Source organism: Nylanderia fulva, unplaced genomic scaffold (assembly GCF_048542155.1).
Source record: "Nylanderia fulva isolate GAGA-0341 unplaced genomic scaffold, ASM4854215v1 Scaffold10, whole genome shotgun sequence".
NCBI lineage: Eukaryota > Metazoa > Arthropoda > Insecta > Hymenoptera > Formicidae > Nylanderia > Nylanderia fulva.
Genome location: NW_028189193.1, coordinates 5482166 through 5505454, shown reverse-complemented (window position 1 = coordinate 5505454; position 23289 = coordinate 5482166). Strand labels below are relative to the sequence as shown.

At 32.6% G+C, this 23289-nt stretch overlaps 1 protein-coding gene across 4 annotated transcripts in view; it reads right to left on the bottom strand.

Annotated features, from left to right (window-relative positions):
- The window catches only part of LOC114931926 (insulin receptor), a 114282-nt gene that overhangs the window by 88429 nt on the left and 2564 nt on the right, over positions 1-23289 (bottom strand). The window contains exon 1 of one of the 4 annotated variants that reach the window (XM_085483255.1): positions 22521-22994. The exons of 1 other annotated variant lie outside the window; for it this stretch is intronic. The gene's annotated coding sequence lies outside the window, so the exon portion shown is untranslated. Of the gene's footprint in view, positions 1-10630; positions 11177-21090; positions 21386-22520; positions 22995-23289 lie in introns of those variants that run through there. 2 more of the 4 variants (XM_085483261.1, XM_085483258.1) reach the window with 2 other exon arrangements.

Here is a 23289-nt window from a genome sequence, read left to right as displayed (position 1 = left end):
GCCTTCCTTTCGCCGAGGCAATTATCAATGAAGGATGATACACGTCGACATTGAACCCACGTGTGTGGTGTCTGCATATGTATGTATGTAAAACGCGTGAGAAAACCTCCTTTGACAGCGAACTGTATATCAAACAAGTTTATTTTGTAATCCGGTATATCTCGATAGAGATTCGGTTCGTCAGATGTGTGTATACATATATACCTAAATATATGTAGGATGAAAATTTTCGAGCTCCCCCATCAATCCTCCTCTTATTCTCTGGAATAATCTCGTGTGTTCAATCGGAATCATTTACGAAAGTCGATATGGGAGGAATGCAAACAAATAGACGTGACAAAATCTTACGACAACAGAAGGAGAGAGAAAGACAGAGCTGGGTAAAATAGCTAAATAAATTGATTCACCACTCGATATCTTTTGATATCTGTTACGTGAGATATGATCGAACGTGTAAAAGCTATTTTGTAAAATCATGCTGTTCTCTCGAGTCTCCCGCGTAGTTGATAGAGAAGTAGGTCAAGCTATATCAGGCGTATTTAAAGAACTGTCAAAGATCTTATCCGCTTATTTGCAACACAACGTCGTTTTAAGTTTTCGAGCTTGTCAGATCGATCGGGCAAGTTCTATACACGTTTTTCGCATTCTAAATTTGAAATTCCGCCGCGGCTGACGGAATGTTTCGCGGAAAATTTTGTTGCTGATTTCTTGTGAATTATATATAAAAAAAACATCTCTTGAGATAAGGGATATATCTTCCCGTTCGTGCTGTCAATTCATTTCGGCGAATTAATATTTCGACGACCGATCTACGCACTGAAAAAAACCCGGGCGCTTTTTTACATGGAAATTATACTTGTTCAAAACTATTTTATTATCAGTGCAATTTTTTTCCATATTTTTTCAAGTGAAAATACATATTAAAATGTAGATAAAATTATTTTTATGCAAAAATCACTTGTAATTTTAAATGTAGTATTTTTACCTTATTAGAACTTTATTTTATCTATTTTATTTATAACATTTCCTATATGTGTAATTTTCAGTGGAATAATTTTAATCTTGAAAATATATAAGAATATATTTTATATAAAATTACATATAATTTGTAATCTTCAATCTATAATTTCACACATACACTTTTTTCAGTGCATAAAATTGAAATCATATAAAGAAAGTAAAAATAAAAATAATCAATTCCTCGGAAAGTTTTCTTCCTAATATGTTGTATACGCGCATTTTTTATAACCATGTATTTAAAGTCACGTGTCACCTTTATTGGAAACGCGTGAATGAAACACGCAATTTCCTGTTAGTTGTTATACTCTTTCAATCTTCAATCGTTTAGCACGATTGAATCTAATTGAGAATGATTGATAGCGTCTGCGGAATACATAGGTATAAATTAAATACACCTACAAATATATACAAAAAGTTTGTTACATACACATATATCGGTGTATAAATTTTACACGATGCAAATACAATTTTCACGCGAAAAGACCTTGAATTTTGGACCGAAATGTAGTTTAAAACGAATTTTGTGCGCGTATATATTATATATATATAATTTTCATGCCCAGAGAAATTTGTAATCTGTAATTACAAAGTGAATCCCATATAAGCAGAATCAAATTTGATATGTATATATATATATATGACATAAATCATATTACGTGACTTATGCATTCCAACGTAATCGGAAGTAATTAAAACGAATTTATAATAGTCTTAAATTCATTTAATTAACTTGCTCGAAAGTTAACTATTTGCTATCTATTTCGAAACGTTTACTTATAATAAAGAGATAAAAATGCACATCGTTAAATAAACTTGTATAGTTTAACATAACTGCATATTAAATTATACGTGTTTTTTTTTCGCAGAAAGAAATTTGCAAAGATATAGATGTTACAAAATTATCCGTGTATTATCAAGCACGTATAATTATAATCACGTAATTAAAGTATATTGATAAGTAATTGATAAGTAATTGATTGAGTATTTATCGCAGAGTTGTTAGATAAAAATAAATATTATATATAGAAACAAAAATACACTTATGTAATATTCTTTCCCTAGCATATAGAAAGGAGACCGACTTGTCAAAGATAACTAATAAGAAAAATCGCTGTCATTTTTGTAAGTTTGCCGACAGTTTACTTCAAAAACTCGATAAACAACTTCCTGACGCGAAAAAAAATAAGAAAATTCTCTCGGACACGCAGTACAAAAAAAAAAAAAAAAAAAAAAAAAATAAAATAAAATAAAATAAAAGCTATTTCGCAACAGTATAATAATGAAGCAATTGACCCGACATTAATCTGCCATGTCGTATTGATCAAGATAAGAGAGCGTGTAACAAGATCGTAACAAAGTTTCCCGCGTGAAACGAGATTAAATAATTAATAACGCGCATATATACATATATATCTCTTTCTCTCTCTCTCTCTCTCTCTCTCTCTCGTAGACGTACCATTTCAACTCTTGAAATCCCTTACCGGTTTGCCTCCGCCAGTCTTATTTCGTGAAAGAGAGTCACGAAATGAGTTTCGCATCGCGAAAGTTGCGCGAAACGGATCATGCTTCTCAAAGTTAAATCATAAAGCACGAGACGAGGACGAGAAAACGAACGGCTTAAGAGCAGCCTATACGCACCCGTTTACTTCGTCCTATCTCCGAACAGGTTGTCGCCGTATGCGCGCACACTTTCGCAATGGAATCCCAGTTATTTCAAAGGCACGCACGCGCGCGCGCGTATAAGCCTGTTCCCATTGCCCGAGATCGCGCGTGCGCACGCATATACACTGAAAAAAATTTTTTGACCTGACTAAACCTTTCAGCTAAATATTATTTTGTTAATTGAACATATAAAAATATTTAATATTTAAAAAATCATTTCCGTGTCGACAGCGAAATAAAATTACAAGGTAATATTATTAACGACTCAACTGTCAAAAAATATTTTTGTAATATATTTTGAAATTTTAAAAAATATTTTGTAATTTTATTTCACTGTCAATATTTTTACGATAATATGTTACATTTAATTTAAATATTTTTACAAGATAATATTATTAACGACTCAACTGTCAAAAAATATTTTTTTACAGTTGGGTCGTTTATAATATTAGTATTTAAGTCATTAATATACGTTTTGTTAGATTTAATATGTTACATTTGATTTAAATACTTTTACAAGGTAATATTATAAACGACCCAACTGTCAAAAAATATTTTTTGACAGTTAGGTCGTTTATAATATATTACCTTGTAAAAGTATTTAAATCAAATGTAACATATTAAATCTAACAAAACGTATATTTTACTTAAATACTAATGTATGTTCAATTAACAAAATAGTAATTTAGTTGAAAGATTTAGTCAAGTTAATAATTTTTTTTCACACTGAAAAAATGACTAAATTAATACATATTTAGTTCAATACTGTCAAATCAATCATTTATTTGAAACAAATAAATATTTATTTGTTTTGAAAAGGATATTTTCTTATATTAAATAAATATATTTTTCATATCAAATAAATATTATTAGTTTCAAATAAATGATTCATTTGGTAGTATTGAAATAAATAATTATTCAAATTAAATAAATTTTTTTCAGTGTACCACCGAGAGAGAGAGAGAGAGAGAGAAAAGTCAATGATAAAGTACACATTTGATGAATGTGTCTCTTCACCTTTCCTAGATAAATGTACTCTTTGCAAGTCCTTTGCAACGTGTTCGTTAAGTATTGAGAGAGAGGGACTCTCTCTCGCGGCGTCATATATGAAGAGTGCCCGGATTTCCGAGAATTTCAATTTTACAGAATGCAAATTTTGTTCTCGCGTGTGTAAGCGCGCACTCTCGGAGATATAATCGAGCGTAGAAAATTGAAATATCGCGTCCGCGATTTTTCGATAATTCTCTCGCGGGCATTTTCCCGGGAAATTGACATATTCGCGTAACACGTTGCTCGTTTTAATTTTATGTATCGTTAGCATAAATGTTGCACTTGAAAAGGATTATATTGGTGCAAGAAAAATGTGGATATTAGGAAATAAAATTTATCATTCGAGATGTAAAATTGCGCAGAGAGAATTTTCTTTTATTTATTGTGGTAGGAATTTTTATAAGTTTCTCTGATTAATATTTAGCGCAATAAAAAAAGAGTAATGATATAAAAAATTGTATGTTCGATTATATAATTTATTATATTATTATTTGTTATTTATAATAACATATTGTTTCACGATTTTCGGGATAAATTTTAAGAAAAAATTCTCAGTGTGTGGAAACATTCTTAATTTTCATATACTTTTAATTAAATTATTGTACAAATAATGTTTCATTCCGAGAAAAAAAATGCACGTGAAAATAACATTACTAAACATTTTTAATTACTAATAAATTAAGGAAAAAAAATCAAATTTTTAGCCTAAGAAAAATATGAATATTATAGGAAATAAAATTGAACACATCCTTAATTTTTATATATATATTTTTCCATCTATACTTCCTATATTAAATTATAAAAATGACATTACTAAACATATTTAATTACTAGTAATTTAAGAAGAAAAAGAACAAATTTTTCACTATAATAGCGATGATTGGAAAAAGAAGTTTAATAAATACAGACGAAAAATCCTCGATTTTCTTAAAAATAAAAAAAAAATAAAAAAAAATAAAAAAAAACTTCGGTTTAAAGCTAATATCGCTAAAACGCTTCGCGTTAGAGTGTTTTAATGATATGACTGCGCAGATATAAGAAATTCTAATACCTCACGTACGGAAGATGTAAACGAAACTCGGTGCTGAAACAACGTTTATGCGTTGCGACACGTATGCGAATATCCGTATCGTTAGGATTTCACTTTGCGTCGAGAGATACTTTCGCGACGTTCGTGACATTCGCTTTGGGCAAACTCAAACTTTGGGGAAAATTCGCTCCGTTCCCAAAGTACCGTGCCTGGTACATATACAAATGGATAGTATCACTCGGCGCCTCGAGTGCTCAAGAGCTACGACGATGTTTCGTGCCAACATAAGCATCTTTGAAAATTCGTCCCGCCGTGTATAATAATATTGTTACGGAATTTTAGCTTCCACGCATATATGTATGTGTATATATATATACCTAATCTATCTTTGCGCTTCGCGACGGAAAACGTGTTTCCGCGAAGCGAGAGAACCTTCCTACCTTTAAAAATGTTCTGCCTGTTTGTAACTAAATTATTACCCCAGCCGAGCCAACTTAGGGTGTGGCGTCAAAACGGAAGTCGCTTAAAAATTTATAGTCGTGCGGTCTCTTCCGTGTTACTTTATATCGCGAAATATCAGCTGCATTACACGGGAAAATATCTGTGACAAGCGTGTTGTGCTCGGATGATTTTTAAATCAGCTCGATAAAGATGAAATCAAAATATGTAAATTTATTTTGATAAGATGAAGATGATTTTGTTGTAAATATATCTAGCTAAAAGATAAAATTATATGGCGATCCATCTAGATAATCATTTTAAAAAATGTAAATTATAAAAATATATGTCTTCATATTTTTATTTATAAATTTTATCGTATTTTTATGTGCTATGATTCTAAATTGCAAAATTATCTGAAAATTATTTTATCTAGCAATACCTTTTTTTTATCTAACGATAAGATGCTGATATAGATAATACATATTTTTATTATCTGTATAAAGATAAGATGACGCCACACAAAGTTTCATCTAGATGATCATTTGTATAATTTTATTTAGATAACAGCAAACACCGTCTGTGACAAAACGTGAAAAAAAGAGAGACCAAAATTGTTTTCGAATATGATTTATCTCCCTGAGAAATATAATTATTAATTATCTAATTATTCTCTGTTATGCTACATACGCATTCTACATATCAATTATATCTATATGTATAACTTCGAGAGGTATAGAAATTTATATTCGTATACCGTGGATATATGTAAATGCAATCAGTTCGCACGCCTGGTTTTGATTATTATGTATCGCCACAATTCTAATTTATAACAACTATACGTATGTGTTTGCGTCAATAACATCATTCTTGATAACGATAATTTATATATGCACATATATAGTCCCCCCAAAATAAATATAGATTAGATTTTAAACGAAAAATGCATTTTTGTATTTTTAAATGTCAAATACTCTCAATATTTTGCGTTTTCCGAAAATCGTGCAATTTAAGATGCACTGTAAAAAAATTTTGTAAAATTACATTAAAAATATGTAAAATTACATAAATAATAAATGTAAAATTACATGATAAATAATGAAAAGGTAATCATTTCTATTATTTATCGTGTAATTTTACACTTATTATTTATGTAATTTTACATATTTTTGTGTAATATATTACATATTTTTTTACAGTGTGTTATTGTAAAAAAAAAACTTTGATAAATCGGTGCGTGATTTTTCTTTATATGGATAATTTAGGTACAGCACGTGTATATTATATATTATCATCGGATTTTTAAGCTCGGTAGAAATGTGCATATATGCAAATACAAATGCATTGTGTTGCGAATATTCGTTTCGCTGCGCTTCTATGCTTACGAGAAAAGGTATTTCATCGTCGACTTAATTTAGAAGTTCTATTAACGGAGTAGTAGTCTGTTAAAGACCACGTCGCATCCAATGATAAATTCCGTATGTCTCACGTGACCTGATTCTTGATGGGAAACAAACTAATATATCATTTAAAACGTACGACAATTTTCGAAGCGTAGTAATTATTATTTTTTTTTCTCTTTCCGCCAACCGCGTTATATAACTTTCCGCAAAATTTTCCACGATATTTTCCGCACGGTATACAACGTTTATATATCTCACCATGTATACAACATTGCAAAACGTAAACATCGAATGAAGAGAACTATTCAACTTTTGTTGATACAAGAAATACCGCAAAAATATTATTTGCTATTTCTTTTTATTTACACATTTGAATATATTATTTACTTGTTTGAATAGTCGCTGAAAAATACCCAAATAGCGCACAAATCGTGCGTGAATTAAATAAACTCTCCTCCTAATTAATTCACTCGAAACTTCTTTTTCCTCGAACGTATGACCGGACGTATTTTATTAGCAAATTAGAATACATCCTTTAATTAACTGTAATTTTATGAAAACTTTATATCCGTAGCTATCTTAGCGGAAATAATTATTTATACATTCTCTGCTATTTATTTCAAGTTGTAATTCTCCCAAATTAAACCCCTTTTACATAATTCTACGTGAGTGTATATATAATATCAGTTATTTTAAATGCACAATATCGTCTGAAATTTTAGAATATTATCGGGAAAAAAGGAAAATGCTAAGCGTAAGTTATCGCGACGATAATTAGTTTAATATATACAACAGTAAAAAATATCCACTAATTATGAAAGTCGATGAAAGCAAAAATAACGGCTAAGTAACAAATGAGACAAATTATCCATTTAAATGGCCAACTTGTTATTTAATATTTTACTATGCTAATGCACGAGAAATTAATCATTAATCTTTCGCACTCAACGCACAAAAAAGAGAGAAAAAAAACATGAAATATGCGCGTTCCATCGTTCGATAACTATCAATTAAATAACGTGCAATTTGATTCGCGAATTGATTATGATATAGAAGAGAATATTTAAGAGTGCTGATTTAATTTGCCGTTCGCATATAAGAATATTTAACTAAGGCAAACTTGCGGGATTTGCTCCCTGAAAAGTACTCTCAATTGTGGAGGCATACGGTAAACACGTAATTTTGCAGCCAACTTCCCGTGGGATTTTCATGTTTTGCTTTTAAATTACATTTGATGAGAAAACAATCCCGGAACTTTCCCTCTCTAGGTGCCTTGCCGGAGTTTTGTGTGTATATATTTTATAGATGTTGAATCGAAATGAGAGAACCGTAGAAATATTATTTTCGTACACCTACTCGCCCGATCGATGCTTTTATTTTAAAAGATAAGAAGAAAGAGCATAAATGAAATAAATTTGATTACCGATCGGAACATCAAAGAGAACCGAGTTTCGATTAGTTTCTCTTTCCCCAGTGATTTACGACAATTGAGATTTCTCGAAAGAACACGAATCTGGCTTAAACTCACTTACTTAAATTCGTATAAACAAACACGATTAAGGCCATCAACTGCGTTCGGGGTTAGAATTAATTAAATATAAAACTATATTGTTTTCTTTCCTATTCGTATTGTTTTTCCTTTTGAAGTCGTGCCACGTGTTAAATGTATAATTAGAAGTATTGAACTTTTGTCACGTTTTTCTTTATAAAAGTCGTACCTTTATACATTTTCTGCGTCACATTTATATAGAAACTTAACTCTTACATAACTAATGTACAAGTTATATAACAAATGAATAAGTTGTTTCTTATCTCTGTTTTGTTATAATGCACGTGTCACAAAATGAATATAATTAGATAAATGGTTTGCAATGGAAAAAAAACAGATAAGCATATGTATAGTTAATATAAATGTTTTGTTAATTTTTTCTTCTTTCTTTCTGTGTTATATAACTCTTTTTTTAAATTTTGCGTTAGTGTTTTATTTTTAAAAAATTTTTAATTTTATATACTAATATTGTATATATATTTTTATCTGTTTTATACAGTATTTCTTAGCGTTAAAGATTTTATTAATTTGAATATTTTTTCCTGAAAGTATTTTTAAAAATATCGATAAAATAAAAAAATCGATCAATATGGAAAATAATTTTTTTAAACGAACAAAATTAACGCCACACCCTGATCGACATACATTAATTAAAAATAAATGATTAATTTAAATTTTAAACGCAATAAGTTCAAGAAACATTTGTTTTTTCTTAGAAATTCACTGACGCAGATAACAGTAAAAAATCTTATTAAGACAATTGTCTAACAAAGAAAAAAAGTCATAGTGTCAAGCAAACTCGATGAAAAAAATTTCCTGACCTTTTCAGATTTTCCAAGACCAGAAATTAATTTTTTCTATTTTAGTATTATTTTTAGTATTATTTAGCATTATTTTTTTTAGTATTATTTAGACTTTTTATTTTTTCCAAATATATATTTTGCATATATCTATATGATAAATCAATTAAATGTTAAATCATGAAATCCTTGAGATATTTTTGTCAACGAAAAGATTCGGAAGTTAAAAAAACAAAAATTTTAATCAATTATACAATCTGTACGATAATCGAAACAAATATGTCACTATAACCTATTTAAACAATCACCTTTTTTTATTTATATTATATCCAATTTTTTTTAGTTTTGTCTCTATTAAACACGTTGAAATAAAATAACACGACGATGAAAATATAAATTAACGAACACGCTGTAGATGAATCGATTTTTAACAACACAGAAAATTAGCTGGGAGTCAAGAAAAAGTGTATATTGATTTAATAAAAAATGTCCAATTATTGAGACAAATGTAGAATAATGTGAAAAAATCCAGATAACTAATAAAATTCTCTGACTTTTTAGTATCATCTTTTCCAAATATATAATTTGCATATACCTATATGATAAATCAATTAAATGTTAAATCATGAAATCCTTGAGATATTTTTGTCAACGAAAAGATTCGGAAATTAAAGAAACAAAAATTTAAATCAATTATACAATCTACATTATGCACAATAATCGAAACAAATATATAAACTATTTAAACAATCACCTTTTTTATTTACAATATATTATATCCAATTTTTTAGTTTTCTCTATCAAACTTTTTTAACAATACAGAAAATTATCTGGGAGTCAAGAAAAAGTGTATATTGATTTAATAAAAAATGTCAAATTATTGAGACAAATGTAGAATAATGTGAAAAAATCCAGATAACTAATAAAATTCTCTGACTTTTTAGTATCATCTTTTCCAAATATATAATTTGCATATATCTATATGATAAATCAATTAAATGTTAAATCATGAAATCCTTGAGATATTTTTGTCAACAATGAAAAGATTCGGAAGTTAAAGAAACAAAAATTTAAATCAATTATACAATCTGCATTATGCACAATAATCGAAACAAATATGTATAAACTATTTAAACAATCACCTTTTTTATTTACAATATATTATATCCAATTTTTTAGTTTTCTCTATCAAATTTTTTTAACAATACAGAAAATTATCTGGGAGTCAAGAAAAAGTGTATATTGATTTAATAAAAAATGTCCAATTATTGAGACAAATATAGAATAACGTGAAAAAATCCAAGTAGCAAAATTCCCTGACAATTCCAGATTTCTAAAATTCCCTGACAACGCTCGGTTTTTCAAATTTCTGACCGCGAGGCACCCAGAAAATCCAATAAATCACGTTAGCCGGAGGAAGAGTTACGTGTTTACACAACACGATTTTTAACTAGTCATACATCACGCGCGAAGCCTACTACGCATACGAAAATTTGAGCCTCGTTCTTATCAAAACAAAACCGGCGCACGTTCGTCGTAAATAAACACCAACTAACAACAACCAAATCAGCGAGCGCGAATTTTATTTTCGCGGCCGCAATTTTCCATTTTATTACAACAAAAAAATAACACCATCCTCAACGAGAAAGAAAGAGACAGATAAGGCTTCTATACATACTCTCGACTCCGTCTTCCACCGCTTGCGCGGGAAGAGGCCAAAGAGATCCGTGTATGTGACAATGACACCCGACGCGCTTCTCCGCCGTAAACATGAAAACAACACGGGGCAACACACCTTCCCAGGGACGTATCGCACGTGGCTCGGGGAACTCGTACGGATACCACCGGGAAGGTCACCACCGACGAAGGCAACAGAATTCAAGAGAGAGAGAGTCACACTCCACAAAAAAAAAAATTCACTGAAACACTATCTGCTTTCTCGAGTCAAGTCGGATAAAGAACGCGGGAGTCACGTGCGCGCGACGCTCTCCTAAATTACCGAAGAAGAAGAGAACGATGACGATGATAATAATAATGATGACGACGACGACGACGAACGATAACGACCCGTCTCGTCTAGATCGTAGATACCGGGAACGCGTACTCTCTCGCCCGGAGAGGAGACACAGCCACGCATCCGCCGATTCATGCCTACTACTCGAGCACGCGAGTGATACATAGTACGAGAACGCGCGACGAGGAAAGAGAGAACCGCCGCGCGAGAGTGCGCGAGACCGAGTGGGGGACGGATGGATGGATGGAGAGGGGGTGAAGTGGGAGGGAGGGGATACGCGACGCGCGAGACCACGTGGTGGGGGATGGGCGACGATGAGCGAGAGAGTGCGTAGCGGAGGAACAAAAGTTCCGACGCGTCGCGCTTCGCGTCGTAAAAATATTTCCGTGTTTTTGGGAGCGAGTCCGTCCATCTCCCTCCCTGGAGCACTAGCGTATATTACTGGTCTACTACCGGAATAAGCGACGGCGGCGGCGTCTTCTCTTCTCTTCTCTTCTCTTTTCGCCTACTGCTTCGCCTGCGCCCTCTTTTTGTGCACTTGAGGAACCCGGGAGCGCGTAAATGGCGGAAGACGGGACGACAGGAATGATGGAAACGCTAACCTTTGAACGATATTTCGCATATCTCTTTCTTTCTTTCTCTTATTACTCTCGTCTCTTTCGATATTTCCGCTTTTCCCGACGAGTTTAAGTGATTTCAGACATTAAGATGTTTGTTGAGTGCTACAGCCATGACGCGCGTCGTTTTTTATTATAATTCTCGAATTCGAAAATCCTTGGGGCAAAGTAATGAGATCTCAAATTGCATTGCCAAGGTATGCATTGATAAGAATCAATAAAAAAAATTCCCAGATTTTTTCAAATTTTTCAAGAAATTCAGTTTTTCCCGGACTTTTTAGTATTTTTTCCAAATATATATCTATATGATAAATCAATTCAATGTTAAATCATTGACATATTTTTAAAGAATTAAAAAAAAATATCGGGATGTCCAGCAGGTTCAATAAAAAAATTCCCAGATTTTTTCAAATTTTCCAAGAAATTCAGTTTTTCCCGGACTTTTTAGTATTTTTTCCAAATATATATCTATATGATAAATCAATTCAATGTTAAATCGTGAAATCATTGACATATTTTTAAAGAATTAAAAAAAAATATCGGGATGTCCAACAGACTCAAGGAAAAAAATTCCCAGATTTTTTCAGATTTTCCAAGACCAGAAATTCAGTTTTTCCCGGACTTTTTAGTATTTTTTCCAAATATACATCTATATGATAAATCAATTCAATGTTAAATCATTGACATATTTTTAAAGAATTAAAAAAAAATATCGGGATGTCCAGCAGGCTCAATAAAAAAATTCCCAGACTTTTTCAAATTTTCCAAGAAATTCAGTTTTTCCCGGACTTTTTAGTATTTTTTCCAAATATATATCTATATGATAAATCAATTCAATGTTAAATCATTGACATATTTTTAAAGAATTAAAAAAAAATATCGGGATGTCCAGCAGACTCAATGAAAAAAATTCCCAGACTTTTTCAGATTTTCCAAGACCAGAAATTCAGTTTTTCCCGGACTTTTTAGTATTATTTTTCCAAATATATAATTTGCATATATATATATATATGTGATAAATCAATTAAATGTTAAATCATGAAATTGTTGAGATATTTTTGTCAACAATGAAAAGGTTCGGAAGTTAAAACAAATATTTAAATCAATTATACAATCTGCATTATATACGATAATCGAAACAAACGTGTCACTATAAACTATTTAAATAATCACCCTTTTTATTTATATTATATCAAAAATTTGATTTCTAATATATTTTAACAAATTATAATACATATATTTTAATATATTTAATGATATATCTAATATCACAACAAAAACTTTTAAATAAAACATTTTTAATAAAACTCATGTATTAATTTTTAATATAAAAAAATTAATTAAAATAAGATTCTTGAACAATATTATAATTCTTGAGCAATGTTATAATATATTTTGAAATATATAATACATTGAAAGAAAATAACACGACGATGAAAATATAAATTAACGAACACGCTGTATAGATGAATCGATTTTTAACAACACAAAAAATTAGCTGGGAATTAAGAAAAAGTGTATATTTATTTAATAAAAAATTTCCAATTATTAAGACAAATGTAGAATAATATCCAGGTAAATAATAAAATTTCCTGACTTTTCATTGACAATTCCAGATTTATAAAATTCCCCGACAATTCCGCTTTATCAGATTTCCCTGACTGCTATAGACATCCTGTCTCTCTTTCGATATTTCCGCTTTTCCTGACGAGCTTAAGTGATTTCAGACATTATAAGAAGTTTGTTGAATGCTACATCCATAACGCGCGTGCATAGTTTCTTATTATAATTCTCCAACTCGAAAATCCTCGGGACAAACTAATGAGATCTCAAATTGCATCAAGTCTCGCTCTTTCTCCGGCGATTTTTTTTTTTTTAAGTATATTTCTCTGCTCTCGAACAAAGGATATTCACTGCATAAATTTTTTTCCTCCGTAATAAGACGTGTTTCTTTCCCTTCTCTGAGCGAGAAAAAGCTATTAACTGTGTATAAGTAGACGCCGGTTAATCAGCGAGGAAAACGTAGCCGGAAATGTACTTTTGAAATATGCATTACGTAAAAACAAAGACACGTGCGCGCTTTGTAAAAAGTTCGTGGTTAAGCAACGTTCATTATAAATGGATTTTATTGCACGATATAATTTTTCAACGCTCACGTTCCTTCGTAATTTATAGCTAAAAGTGACACATGCCTTATCGTTATTTGCGCGTGTGTAAAAAGCAAAATAGCAAAATAAAAGAAACAAGCCTCTCTTGTCGTACCCATATATATATATGTGTGTGTGTGTGTGTGTGTGTGTGTGAGACTGCGTCCATTATTTACATTTATTTACAAAACAAGCGCGTACGAGCAATAAAGATGCGGCTATTAAAGGCGCATCGATGTTAATCTCGGCATTGTCAGAGTTCAACGATATCAATGCCTCGGTTTTTTAAAACTGCGAATACAAATGGCATTTTCTTTTCTTTTTTTTTTTACATCGATAAGCAACATTCAGCCTCGAGAATGACTCCTTAATAAAGCGCAGTCAATGCGACTAATGAGCAATGTAATTAAAGAACAATGTCTAGAGGCGTTATGTAGGATGTTTTTTTTACAGTCTCTCTTAACTGTTAAATCTTACTCCGAGGATCTCTCTACAAGTACACAGAGAGAATTGTCTCGTAATTTAGCCTGAAAATCGTGGAAATCGTGGGATAATATTAATTAATTAATGGTAATTAACAATTGAATTAATTCGTGGTAATTAACAATATTAATTAATTCGTGGTAATCGTGGGACAGTAGAAACTGTATATTAATATCTACAATAAGATATGACAATGTTCGATTAATTTTGCTTCCTCATAAAGGAAGCTTTGTTTTCATAAAAAAATTTTTTTCAGATTTCTATGTCAGTATTTCAAAATTCGAAAATTTACAATTAAAAGAAATTCACATTCTTCAATTCACATCAAATTCAAAATTTACATTTAAAATAAATTTTAATTAAAAAAAAACGATCTTACAAATTCAATATCATTCTTTAAAAACAATTTTATAAAATCGATTTTATAAATTCGATATTTCAGTATAAATTATATATTAATATCTATTATATATTAATAAGATATATATTCGATTAATTTTACTATTGTACATTATAAAATTTGCCATGAACATTATTAATATTTTTTTATTGCGATAAATATTAATCAGAAAAACTTCTAAAATTCGTTAAATATCGTCCCACGATTTTCAGAGTAAAGTCTAAAAAAAATTCTCTTCGTGTATGTAAATGTCATTGTAATTTCCTATTGCGTAACGTTAGATTGGGTAGGGTCGGACAATTTCATTCAATGCAAAATATATATTATTCGTCTCGCTCTCTCTTTCTCTCTCTCTCTCTCTGTCTTAAAGTTGTAAATTGCTTTGCATAATGTATGCAATTTTTATCGCGCATGCCACTTTTCAGATAGTAACTTCCTGAATGAGACTTTTTAATTTGAACTGCATTTATCAGATCAGGCTGAGTGAAAGAATATGTATCGCCACTTATCACTTTAAAGTACACGAATCGAATCGTTTGTTTTAACGATTGCATAAGTTTTCTCGAAAGCAACGATTGATCGCGATTTGTCGATTGAAAAACTCGCAAAATTGCAATTCACGTATATTAATAAAATAAATACAAAACATAGATCGACTTTCATTTCCAGCTTCGCGATTATTAAGTCGAGTAGGCGCAAGAAAAGATGAATTTTTATCTTTTTCTCAATAAAGAAAGAGAGAGAAGAGAAAAATCGGGCAAAGTATACTGAAAAAATTGAGTTAATTCTTATCGGTATTATTTACTTCAATACCGTCAAATAAATCATTTATTTGAAACTAATAATATTTATTTGATATCTTTTAATTTTAATATTTATTTGATATAAAAAATATTGATTTGATATAAGAAAATCCTTTTCATAAAACAAATAAATATTTATTTGTTTCAAATAAATGATTCATTTGACAGTACTGAATTAAAAATTTAATTTAACAAATTTTTTTCAGATAGACGTGATTTTTTTAATAGAGCAATTATGTATTAATAGAGCAATTATATTACATGAAGTAACAGCTTTCGATCTTTAACCTTAAACGCGACAAATGATCGATTGTTTGAAAAAGAATCGCAAAGTCGAATCGTATATAACAAGTGTAGATATGCAAAATTATGCGTTGACAGAGAGCATCGATTTATTCAGCCATTATATATATGCAGTTTCGCTAATTTCGCGATTATTAAAATGGAAACGTGAAAGCGAGAGAAAAAAACAGCTGACTCTGGGGCGGCGATCGACCGCGAATATTCGCGAATTTTCATGAATCTGTGAATTTGTGACGCTAAAAACGCAGCTGCAAGTAACACAAAACGCCGAGAGCTTTCAGGACAATTCTCAATTCGGAACATTCTCTCTCGCATCCCAATCAATGTGCTATTGTAAATGATGTATCACGTAGAAACACGCAGAAACATGCCATTTTAAATCTTTCAAGCTTTTTGATTTACGTCGCCATGACAAGCATATATATATGTATAGAGAGAGAAGCGGAAGTTTTATTAAAAAGAAAAAAAATAAATAAATAAATGGAAAATAACGAGAATACTTCGGCAAAATGCATGGGAGAAAGCATCGTTAAAATACGATTTTCTGATTCTGGTGATACGCATATGAACGAGGGAACGTAATTCTTTCATATTGATAACACACAGAATTCAGAAATTCGTTGAATATTGCGCTCTTATTAATTTTACATTATCAGATAATATATTAAAGTATATCAAAGGAAAATTGCGGTACCGTAGATTTATGTGTGTGTATACGTATATGGATGTGTGTGTATAATCGTGATACGACAAGGTCTATTTACTCCCTTCCCAGATTTATTAACGTTCTACCAAGTTTATTATTCAGATATCTATGAATTATGACTTTTCGCGCATGTTCTGATTTAAAAATAAAATTTAATATTAAAAAATCGATCGGAATTTTTACAAAGTGTGAATAAAATATTTTTGTTATTTCGTATTATCGAATACGATTAGTATGTTGCGCTTAGATGATTTTAAAACCAGCTAGATAAAGATGAGATAAAAATATGTAAATTCATCTTGGATAAGATGAAGATGATTTTGTTTTAAATATATATATCTAGCTAAAAGATAAAATTATATGGCGATTCATCTAGATAATAATTTTGAAGACACAGTTATAAAAAAATGTAAATTATAAAAGAGATATAAAAATGTATTCATATATTTTTATTTATCAATTTGTATCGCTTACTGCTCAAGTTCTACTATTTAAGTATTTTTATGTGCTATGATTCTAAACCAAAATTATCCGAGAATTATTCTCGATAATTTTTAGTAAAGAATACTTTTTTTATCTAAAATACAGGATACAGATATAGATAATACATATTTTTGTTATCTATATAAAGATAAGATGACGCCAAAGTTTTATTTAGATGATCATCCATATAATTTTATTTGGATAACAGCAAACACCGAATACGATGATTTGAATATAAAATCCAATTTATGTTTCGATCCGTGATTTACGATTCACTTACGTCGTTTTTCTTTCACTTTCGCCGAAACGACCGAATGTTTACGATCATTTTTATTTACGATCACTTATCTAATTTCGAGATAAAATGCCACCTTTCCCCATCAATCGTATCGAGAAAAACTCCCGAAAAAACTGCGAATAATCGACAAAAGAGAGAGAGAGAGAGAGAGAGACGATAAAATCACGAAATCAGTAAATATATAACTTGAATTCTTTTAAGTGCAATCTAAAATAACTGATATTATCTGCACTCGGTTAATTCATTCTCCCGAGAAGGGGAGTTTTCCTGAACTCCTCCGTCCCGGACGAGACAGATTTATTGGCAAATGCGTCGTTAAGTCGTAACGCGAGGCTGTGTGGGATAGAGGTAGAGGCGATCTTGCACGATGTGCCGCGCAAAAGCATCGCCAAGCTCTTCCACGTCGATTGATCCTACCGCGTGGAGAGAGTGCGCGCATTATTCTCGCCGAGCGACAACCCGAGTGCTTTTCGAATTATCAAATCGTATATATGTATACGTCTCCCGAGCTTCTCTTCGAAATGAAGAAATAATCTTTCGAATTTGTTATTGACAAATTTCGAATTAATAAATTATTTCTATTTTATTATATGTCAAACGTATTAATGAAACGTTTTTTTTTCTCACGTCATTGGTTCTTTTCTTTCTTTTTGTACGAAAAAAAAATTTTTTTTTTTTTTACAATTTTTATTTTAACGTATATCTTATACTACAAATTTCAATCTATATATTACACTTTTTTTTTATATACGAAAAAGGAATTCTTTAACCTTTATTTTAATTTATATCCTACAAATTTTTATCTGTATTCAATAGTAACGTTTTTTTATTACATCGATATTTTCTTCTTTGTAAGAAGATATTTTTTTAATCCTGTATCACAAATTTTTATTTATACCCTGTATCATGCTTTTTTCATATCAATAATTTTTTCTCATATCATGTATCATTTCATATCAAATTTTTCATATCAATAGTTCTTTATACTTTATACTTTAGATCGAAAAATAACTCTTTATTTTAAGAATATAAATATGATTATGAATATAAATATGAATATAAATATATAATTATAAATATAAATATGAATATAAATATAAATTAATCTCGACTCTTACATATGTCGCGCCTATTTCTCCATATGTAAGTTTCAAGATTAATTTATATATGGAACTTAGTGATCTCAAACCAAGAGATACAGTTCCGAATAATTAATTTTTCGTGCTTTGGCTCTGTTGGCCGATTAAAAAAAAACATCATATTTATATTCTTAATATTGAGAGCCGATAAAATATTTCTTTCTGTCTTTATTTTAACTTACATTCCACACTACGCAGTCGGAAAATTTATTTTCCTGTTAAACGTTAACGGTTCCCGTTAAAATTTTTGTGTTAAATATTTAACACATGAATGTGTTATTTTAACGTAGTGCTATTGTGTTAATTGAACTTAAATTATTAAAACTGAAACAAGGTGCATCTATTTGTGATTTTACACAATAAATATGTTACAGAAAAAAAATGTTGGTTTTTGTTTTACAATATAAGTGGGGATGATAAAATCTAAAATTAACGTATCTTCAGTTAATTTTTATATTAAAATGTTAATGTTACACAAAATTTATTTTAATTTACTTGCAGTTTTGCATTCATTTTGGGTTAAAAATATTAACACAATATTCGTGTCTCCATTTAACCCATCAATATTATAAATTAATAAAAAATTTCTGTTTCTGAAACATGTGGCATCCGTTAAATTGAACACACAAATTTTTTAACTGCGTGCAAATTTCAATTTATATCGAATCTCGCACATTTTTTCGTCGACAATTTTTTTCGTATATAAATAAAAAAGGACAATTTTAAAATCTTCATTCAACTTGCACGACACGCGATTGTTATATTTATTTTCTCTCGTTTACGCTGTAAAACGTTATCTTTCCCACTTATGTAATTTTCCTACGATGTCGTATTTTTATTTTCGGCGACTAAAAATGTTAAAAGCCCCGAGAAAGAGCAAGTGCGCATTCACGAAGAGGGAAGGAACTGCGTCACGCCTAGACCTTCGTGACGACTTGGCGGCAGAATAGGCAATGCTGCGCAATAACGCGATCATGTGATGCCTGAACGCGAGGTCAATAATCGCCCTAAATCATCGTTATTTCGCATTTTTCCCGATAAGAAAACGAGCTCATCGAGAAACGTCACACGGCTTATTATCAATTATATCGCGTCGCCTATTTTTTTCATTATAGTAAACAATCGCGATATGCGTATATATATAGGGTCAAGGTGCCGATTATGAGATACCATTCACATTTTCTTAATTATTTTCAAAATATATGCAATTAGGAAAGTATCTCCTAATATGAGATACTAGCTGATCTTAATATGAGATACCGCCTTTTATTATAGATAAACTTAATTTCATTTTTATTAACACCAAAAATAAAAGATATATAGATAAAAGTAAATGATTTTATTATTACCTGTCTTAATTTGAAACCTTTTACAGTATTATATCTTCAGAACCAATAATAAAATTTAAAAATATAGCTTCAATTATATTATTTATTAGAATTATTTCCTAAACTCTTTTATCAAAATGTCAAAAATATGAAGGTAGGCACTTATACTTTAAATCAAACGAAAAACTATTCTTAGAATAGAAAAATAAAATAAAAAACAAAACCAAAAAAAATTTTAAATAGATTTTTAAATTAATTTTAAAAAAATTTTTTTAATTTCTTAATTTTTAAAATTTTTCGACGCTTTAAAATACCGTCCTTGGATCGGACAGCATCAATAGCCTTAATCGTGGCGCTAAGATTCCAGCTTTTTACTTTTTCATGGCGGTCTGAAGACGCATAAATTATTCTTAAAATAATCAATCATCTACGTTACAAAAAAAAATGGTTCCTAATATATCTCATATTACGAGACCTTCGGTATCTCTTATTAAGAATTTACTATTTGACCGAGATTCAACCTTTTGTTTCACTATAATGTGCACTAGCATCATAAAATACACTATATTAGCGACGAATTTATTAATATTTCACAACATTCAAAACAAATTTCATAAAAATTTGTGATAACTATTATACATATTTAGAACCTTTCTCATAATCGGTACCTTTATATATATATATATGTGTGTGTGTGTGTGTGTGTGTGTGTGTGTGTGTGTGTGTGTGTGTGTGTGTGTGTGTGTGTGTGTATTCGATAGCTGTCAAATTTTGACAGCTGTCAAATTTTGACAGCTGTCAAAATTTGACAGCTGTCAGATCTATTATATATACATGATAGCTACGTATCGATATATATATATATATATATATATATATATATATATATATATCGATACGTAGCTATGACGCCTCAAAAGGGCGTCCTCCCTGTTTTCTCCCTAGAATTAGCCATTATGCAATTCACAGATCACAGAGGAACAACGATTCCGATTCGCGTCGCGAGTTCGAAAGTAATGTTTGTAAACACCTCCACGTTTCTCTCGTCCACCGGGAGAGAGAGAAGGAAGGGCTGTACACAAACTGCGTCGCGTTTCGTGAAACGCACCGGCATTGGACCTTCGATCGGTCCCTGGGTCTCGGACAATGCTCTCCTCCTACGCCGTCTTCGGATCCGAAGTCTAAAGAATCCGGGCCGTAAAACGTCGAGAGACGAGAGGACGCTTTTATCCCCGGCGCATATTTATTATGTTGACATTGACACGATTCTCGTATTACGACACATTCCGCACTCGATAGGTGAAGAAGCTCCGAGGTAAACAGAGTAAAAAAAAAAAAAAAAATCACCGTCGCGGCTCAAGACAACTGACGTTTAACGCAGCACGTACACAGAAGAAGCGACATAGGGAGCACCAACCTTTGGATTTCTCGCGGCGCATTTAACAGACATATATATATAATATATATATATATATAAGGTAGAGACGTCGGGTGTTTTCACTCGGCGCGAAGGGCTCTCTTCGACGCGAACACAAAATACACCGCACTGTTTTTTTTTTTTTTTTTTTTTCGATCCGGAATTTTCGGGAAGTCGAGAGTCAGTCTCCGGAGAGTCTCCACGTGAATATATCCGCGCTTTTTCCGTCGATCGGCCTTCCCTCGCCCAATCTCGCGCGAGCACCCTGCGCCGGCGGCGAACGATCAAAACAGAGAGGAAGGAGGGCGCGCCGCGACGCGACGCGGCGCGGCGATAGGGGTTGGTGGAGGGAGGGAAAAAATGGGGGAGGGTGGGGGAAAGAGAGGTCGCAGGCATTGAGCGGGCGCGACGGAGCGCGAGCGAGAGAGGGACGCTCTCTATCCCGCGTCTTGTGTATTGCGTAGTAAGCGCTTGAATGGATTACGTCACGCCGGGACTCGCGCACGCAGGGGTAGCGAGAAGAAGAAGAAGCGAGCGCGCAGTTTTAGTCGCAGTCCCGTTATCCATCCCCCGGCCGTGCTCTATTGCGCACGCGAAGAAACGGCGGCGATGTTGTACCAAGACGCGACGTAGCGTGAGGGACGCGCTGCTCCTTTTCCACGATTACGGAGCCGCGACACAACGCCGCCGCAATCGATCGTCGCGCTCGTACATCACGTACATAAGTGTTCCGGTTAGCCCCGTTACCGCGGCGCGAGGGCGCGCGCGCGCGCGCGCACACGCCTCCCTTTCGCTCCTGTGTGTTCGACGCCCACGTGCGTTCACACGAGTCTCGGGCGCGTCTCGCGCAGCGTCCCCGAGTCTCTCTCTCTGTCTATCTCCGTCTCGCTTCTGCCCCCTTCCCGACGCGCTAGAGCGTCCACATATGTCTGCGATATTTTATATATATATATACATCTGGAAGTATATATATATGTGTATTTGACAGCTGTCAAATTCATGTGTATATATAATAGATCTGACAGCTGTCAAATTTTGACAGCTGTCAAATTTTGACAGCTGTCAAAATTTGACAGCTATCGAATATACATATACACACACACACACACACACATATATATATATATATATATGTTTCTCTCGCTTCCCTGGAATATCCGAGTGATTGACGTCTCCGAAAATTACACTTGGCCGCGCTCCGACGCGCTGCGAGTGACAGAGGGGGGAGGGGGAGGGGTTGCCCGAGTCGTCTATATCCGTTCGTGTTTTCGCTCGCCCCCCCCTTTTTTTTTTGTTTTGTTTTCGCGCGAAGAGGAGACGAGAAGATAGAGAAGCCAAGTGAGCGCGTAGGCGAGGAAATGACGTCGAAAGGAACGCGCTCTGGTGCTATCACGTGGGCAAGCGTGCCCTTTCGCGACGGGATCACTCACCTCGTACGTGCCCAGTCGCAAAAGCGTGCGCGCGATTCACGTGCCTCTTCGCACTTAGCTCATCATCGTCGTCGGAGTCGTTGTTGACGCGAGGTAGCAGCGGAAGCTACGATCGGCATATCTCACTCTCTCTCTCTCTCTCTCTTGTCCTCTGCGTTTCTTCCGGGAATATGTATCCGTGCACTAGATGAGCCCCCCACACACATACACACACACACACACACCCACCCACCGATTTGCACACAAATATATATATATATATATATATATATATATATTATATATATACGTACGCGTATATAAACACACGCACAAGACGAACTCTCTCGCGAGTTTGTGTACGCGAATGTAATAACTCTCTCGTTCCTTCTCTCTTTCACTCCCTTTCTTTCTACTCTCGAATATACGACGCGCGCGCGGGTCGCTCTTCCAGCGAGAGCAGACGACACACCACGTATATACCGACCCACGAGTCGGCTGCTACTGCTGGGAGTCGCGCTTGTACACACCTACGACCTAACGCGACCACGAACCTTGAGGAATTTGCGAGACGCGTTTTACGCTCCGTAGTGACGCGAGAGTCATCTGACGGTGGCGGCCGCGAATTAATTTCGACGTGGGATTTTCGGGTGTCTTTAACGATCGTCGGTTCGATAGATCTTATGAAATTTTGGCGGACAAAATTGAGGGAAGAAAAATCAGCGAATATTCTATTAATTAGTATATGAGCGATATTACGATTGAAACATAGATTATTCATGTTACGTAT